This window comes from Aquarana catesbeiana, linkage group LG12 (genome assembly GCF_042186555.1).
Source record: "Aquarana catesbeiana isolate 2022-GZ linkage group LG12, ASM4218655v1, whole genome shotgun sequence".
Taxonomy (NCBI): domain Eukaryota; kingdom Metazoa; phylum Chordata; class Amphibia; order Anura; family Ranidae; genus Aquarana; species Aquarana catesbeiana.
Genome location: NC_133335.1, coordinates 45,629,621 through 45,636,284, shown reverse-complemented (window position 1 = coordinate 45,636,284; position 6,664 = coordinate 45,629,621). Strand labels below are relative to the sequence as shown.

The 6,664-nt window shown below is 42.5% G+C and overlaps 1 pseudogene; it reads left to right on the top strand.

Moving 5' to 3' along the window:
- The first annotated feature begins 5,149 nt into the window (after nt 1-5,149).
- LOC141114647 (U2 spliceosomal RNA) lies at nt 5,150-5,282 on the top strand (annotated as a pseudogene).
- Nucleotides 5,283-6,664: the final 1,382 nt, after the last annotated feature.

Genomic DNA, 6,664 nt, shown 5'->3' with positions numbered 1-6,664 from the left:
ACATGTTTCATTTCTAGGTCCGTCAAACTTTTGAGAAAAAAAGTCCGCTGGAGACCACACACGATCGAATTGTCCGAAGGACTCCGGTTCGCCGGACCAAGTATGCCGTAAAGTCCGGTCGTGTGTACGCGGCATTCCTTGCATATGACACGATTTGATCTGTAAAGATGCAATTCTATTGTTTGATAGTTATGATTTTTTGTCAATAAAATAAAGAAAAAATATGTTAAATCATCTGCTTATAAAATCTCAGGGACTTTGACAGCAAGTTCCTTTTTCCCCAAGTTCTCATCTCCACTTACCTGCCATGTCCTTTGCAGAGGACCCTTGTACTTCCTGTTGGATTTCTTTTTTTAATTTAGTTGTAGAATGTTGCAGTGGATGGGAAGGGAGAATTAAGAACATTGGTGAGCTCAACTTGCCCACTGCTGTCTGGCCATGTTTGTACTCTGAGAGAGCTGGAACTTTAACACATGCATAGTCAAAGGTCAATTATTGAATATCCAGAATGAATGGAATGTTCTTTCCACGCTATTAAATTCTTTACATTGATTTTTGGTGTAGGATGTTATGCATTATACTGTATGTCTTCCTGTAATTCTAACTGGATAATGATTCACTGGTACATTTCTAGATAAATGGTATACTAAAATGTTTCCTGTTTTCCTTTTATCCAAATGGTTTGTAACTTCCTCCTCTTCCTTTTCCCATGTTATTTTTCCATTTAAGACTTAGTCTTTGAGGAAGTTTAGACCTGAGGAAGTTTAAATTGAAAGACATTTTTGAAACGGGACAGATGACTGCCTTGGTTCTTATTGCTGTAGGGTGTATAGGATGGGGCAGACACTGTAAATGATACAAATATTTGATAGTTCCTCTGGTTGTCTAGAGCAGGGAAAGTAGCAAGTGGTAGTAAGGTTTGTGGAATAGTAAAAGTGTTGTCATTATGCTGCAGAGATCAATAAAAGCAAGAGCGGCTGCAGGGGTGAAGAGTGCTTGACCGTGGCTGGAATGCCTGGCAATGGTGACAACACACATAAGCTCCCATGTCCCAGCTGTTGTCGATCCTAACTTGTTCCCCCTGCAGCCACGCTGGCTGACAAATGGGGAGCTCGATCATGTGACTGTATATACATCTTTCTTACACAGGTTAGTCAGTATACATTGCATCCGGAAAGTATTCACAGCGCTTCACTTTTTCCACATTTTGTTATGTTACAGCCTTATTCCAAAATTGATTAAATTCATTATTTTCCTCAAAATTCTACAAACCATACCCCATAATGACAATGTGAAAGAAGTTTGTTTGAAATCTTTGTAAATGTATTAAAAATAAAAAAGGAAAAAAATCCCATGTACATAAGTATGCACAGCCTTTGCCATGACACTCAAAATTAAGCTCAGGTGCATCCTGTTTCCACTGATCATCCTTGAGATGCTTGTACAACTTGATTGGAGTCCACCTGTGGTAAATTCAGTTGATTGGACATGATTTGGAAAGGCACACACCTGTCTATATAAGGTCCCACAGTTAATAGTGCATGTCAGAGCATAAACCAAGCCATGAAGTCCAAGGAATTGTCTGTAGACCTCTGAGACAGAATTATATCGAGGCACAGATCCGGGGAAGGTACATAAATATTTATGCAGCATTAAAGGTCCCAATGAGCACAATGGCCTCCATAATCCGTAAATGGAAGAAGCTTGGAACCACCAGGACTCTTTCTAGAGTGGGTCGCCCGGCCAAACAGTGATCGGGGGAGAAGGGCCTTAGTAAGGGAGTTGAGCAAGAACCCGATGGTCACTCTGAGAGAGCTCCAGCATTTCTCTGTGGAGAGAGGAGAACCTTCCAGAACAATCATCTCTGCAGCACTCCACCAGACGGAAGCCACTCCACAGTAGAAGGCACATGACAGTCCGCCTGGAGTTTGCCAAAAGGCACCTGAAGGACTCTCAGGCCATGAGAAACAAGATTCTCTGGTCTGATGAAACAAAGATTTAACTCTTTGGCCTTAATGGCAAGCGTCATGTCTGGAGAAAACCAGGCACCGCTCATCACCTGGCCAATACCATCCCTACAGTGAAACATGGTGATGGCAGCATCATGCTGGGGGGATGTTTTTCAGTTTTTCATAACAAAATGTGAAAAAAGTGAAGAACTGTGAATACTTTCCAGATGCACTGTAGGTGTTAGGAGAGGGGGAGAGCACTTTTAAGATTAGTTAGGTTTAGCCCAGAATTCTACTTTTAAGGCAAAGCACAAGCTATCTATAATGAGATTTTTTTTTTTTTTAATACCCTCTATTAAAAATTTTTCTTACATATTCATTTACATATTATAAATGGTAAAAACCACCAACCCACGCAGGTGGTAACTGGTAAATTTAAATTTTTTTAGGAGCAGCACATTATAAGTGTAAATGAAAAGAGAATAATTACGAGTTAATTACAAACCACGCTCGGTTTGTAGTTAACTCGTTAATTATTCTCTTTATATTCATTTACATCATTTTTTCATTTTGTTTTACTTTAGTATCTTAAAAATTTACATATATTTCCTTTTTTCATCTTCACTGATTCTTAACTCTCATACCATTCCATCACATCCATACTATGGTCACCCTTTTCCACCTATTATTCACACTATACAGTATTTTCATATACTCCTATATCCATAGTTAAATATGATCTACTCCACTTTGCCCATATATTTTCATATTTTTGCACCTTTCCCCTTTGCTCATACATTATTCTCTCATGTGGTAGGACCTGATTTACTGCTCTCACCCAATGGCTAAGTGTCAGTGGAAAAATGGATCAAGCAAATACCACCATCATAGGTGTGCGCAGCTTGTTGCATTAGGGTGTGCACCAAAAATGTATTAAAACATGGGCAGAGGTTGGTGATAGTAGGGCAGTGGACGGTGTCAGAAGGGGCAGTGGACAGTGTCAGTAGTGTTTTATTTTTATAATTATTTTATTTTTTTAATCTTCTTTACATTTTTTTTTTTTTTTTAGGAGCCCCATTGGGGGGCTTTGGTGAAATATCTGCAGAGGGAATCTGAGCAGCACAAGGTGATTAAGGTGTGCCCGGGCACACCCGGCACACCCCCTGTGCACGCCTACGACCACCATTTGTTTTCGTGCCAAAATAACACCTCTTGCAAAAATATCTTGGTATATCTGGACCATCTCTCCTCTTGTAGTAATCCCAGGATACATACTTCAATTGTATCCGTAATGGGTCTATTTATAACTTTTTCCAGTTTACTGACAACTTGCTGCCAGTATCCCCTTATACTCCCACAGTACCACATTAGGTGGCGAAAATCTGCACCCTCCTGCCCAGATCGTGTACAGTTTGGTGCAGACATTTTCTTCATTTTATACAACCTATTTGGACCAGGGTAAGTCTGTATTATTATATTTAGCTGAATTATCCTATTATTCATTGCTGGGCATACTTTCAAATGAGAGGAGCAGAGTTCATCCCACTCCTAATCGGTCATATCTGGAATGGCTACCTGCCATTTATCCCTTGCCCCGACAGGTTCACCGCATATTTTACTTTGTAATAGGTGTGAATATAGTTTAGATATTAATCCCTTTGGTCCCTGTGTTTTCAGGATTCCTATAAGGGGATATTTAGATTTTTTAAATTCCTCCCCTCCAAACTGTGCCTGTAATACATGTCGGAGCTGAATGAGATTTGTTTATGAACTTCTGTGACCATTAAGTGTATTTTGATTTGCTACCTGAGTTGTAGAGTTCTTTTCTTTTTTTAAACGCACTCGAGGGAAGGGGTGAGGGGGGGGGGTTTGGGGGGGTGTTGTAGACTAACTTTAAAATTCTGCTGAGGCACAGAACCAAAAGTGTCAGTACATGCATCCAATTCAAGACCACGATGGACATTCCTTCCCCATTGCAATCCTGTAACGAAACGTCACACACTCCGCTTGAGTGCTTTCGTCATATACCACTTCCTCCCAGTCTGAATATAGATATTAGATATTCCAACTGCTCACAAGCACAAAACAAGACGATACTTGTTTAGTTGCTGAACATGGACTCTTTTATTACAACCAAAATACAAGTCTTATATACAGTAAAAGAGGAGGTTCCTCCCTCCTGCTCATATTACTCTAACAATACACCTGTAACCAGAAACAGAATTAACATGAGCTAATTAACTAATCCCTTAAAGCAGCCGATGTGACTCCGTGCCCTCCTGAGCATTGTTGAGATTAATCAGGATTTCGCTACAAGTCAAACTTGTTGTCACCGAGCTTCACACAGTAGATTATACATTATCATTAACAACACAGAACTCCTTCATACAATAGCAAGGTTAATTAGCACAAACAACAATGGGTGAAAGACTCTTAGAAGCTGTGGCAAGCCAGACTAGACTCATTTACATTATAGAAGACAACAGACAGGTGGCTGGAGTTGATGACATTAGCATCTAACAGTATGTGTCCCAACAGTACGAATCAGTCACTATTTCTAATATGGCATTAACAGGGTTCCCAGAGTCTGTGTGTCTTGGGGGACATGGACCTGAATCTAAAGTAACACCACCTCAAGGGTCCCCAGGCATACAGTTTACAAAGAGCACCATTCCCCCAAATGCCAGGGCCCAAAATCTGTGGGCAAGAGGCTAGCATTCAGTCCCCTCCAAAAGCCTCTGTCCCGGATGAGTCTGTCACAACTCCCTACCACCTTCCCTGTTGCACTGACAGGCATTTGGCCAAGAATTGTAATACTTGGGTGGAAACTGATGGAAACAGAGAGACTTTCCCAACGTAACTGCTCCACCTTTGAGTGACGTACCTCCTGGATAGATTTTTAAAGTTTCAGGTAGTTCTTACTACTGAATGTGTTGGTAATATTACTGTCACTGGTGCAAATGCTTGCCTGAATTACGCGCAGGTGGTTCTTAACCCCTTGACGCCAACATAAAACATATATGCAGCCTCATTGTACTGGGCTTTTTGCCATGGGGCTGCATCAATGTGTATCTGTCTTTTGTGTTGGAAGTGCGCCACACAGTGAGCTCCAAGCACAGAGACTGGGGTCTCACTGAGAGCATCCAGTTTCAGGTCAACTGATCGCTGTGGTAGACTTTGATTGGCTACCACAGTAATCAGTCGCTTCTCTGCCTTTTGGCTAAGATCAAGTGTAGTATCTGTTCTTATCAGTATCCAGGAGGTGGCGCTTGCTTCTGTCCCTGATCTACGGCGGGGTAGAGATGGAATGGCGGTTGCTATGCAAAACCTGCTGGAGTAAAGGTGACCTGGAGCCGTTTGTAGTCGAAAGGGAAGCCTTCTGATGGGGATGGAGAACCACTGGGTCCGGCTGAAGGGTCGGATCCCTGGCCTTCTGGCCTAGATTGGGGCAGCTCTAGCTCTGTACAGTTTTTCGGGAGAGAACACTGGCTCCCCTTTCTCCCACCGGGGGAGCGGCTAGTATTTACCGAATGTAATTAGGTAGGAGGGATGGAACGACGGTGAGGCCTAATGGTAAAGGGCTCTCACCAAGCTTCCAGAACTTCATGCCTTTCTGCCTGGGGTGGAGGCTGCTGTGGTCTGGGTCAGGGGTCAGGGTTGCACAAAAATGCCAGTAGTGAATGTGCCTCTGAAGTGGCAGTTCAGGGGTGCCGTATAGTCACAGTGTTTCGGCACTTGATTTATGGCACCATGGTCACTTCACCACAACACACGTTTTTCGCACCTGCCTCTAGGGCCGAACCTTTTGTCTAGGACCAGGGGAAATTTTTTTCCTGGCCGGAGGGCCGGCCATTGTATTACACAATGGTCACTTTTCACTCTCCCACCTTTCTTCTCCCCACTTTCTTTTTATTCATCCCCGTGTTTGTCACTTTTTTGTATTTTTTTGTTTGATGTGTATACACGTTTGTCACTGTGTGATGAGTAGGGTGTGGGTCCTCGGGCCTACTCTGAAAGTCTTGGGAGGGGGCGGATAATAGGGCTTCTGGCTTGGTTTGCCCTCTCTCATGGGGTCTCCCTTCGGGGGAGTCCCACCTAGTACTTGGGTGGGTCTGTTTCGGCAGACCTTGCAGAGAACGGGGGTCCGTCTGGTTTCGGCTAGATGGACCCAAGTGAAGTACCTCAGTCCCTGTCTGGAGCCTAACGCCCTGGGGGATCAGGGTAAGGTCCTTCCCTAGTGGAGGATCAGTGTAAACACCGTTGCACATTTTTGTGTTTCATTCTTTGTGTGTGCACTGTTTTTGGGTGTGTTTTGCACACCACTGGCTTTTAAAAGTAATCAGTCACTGTGAAGCCAGCCCCTGTGTTTTTTTTTCTCTGTGAATAGAGAGGAAAGATACATTGAAAAAAAAAATAATAATATTAAAAAATACCTAAATTCAAGGTTTGATCTAGGTCATTACCAGGGTTAGTGTTTGGATCAAGAAAGGGTTAAAGGTCATGTACAGGGTCAGTTTATTTTAGGCATTTATTAATTTTTTTAAATTCGTATAAGTGTCGGTGTGTTTTTAGTTTGGACAAAAGAGAACAAAATGCGCACTATTGTTCCTGGGCTGTACTATGGGTACAAACAACAAATAACATACACATGTGGTATCGCTGCGATTGTCAGGAGCAGGATAATTTATTGTGGGTTGTTCTTTGGTGGTAGGTTA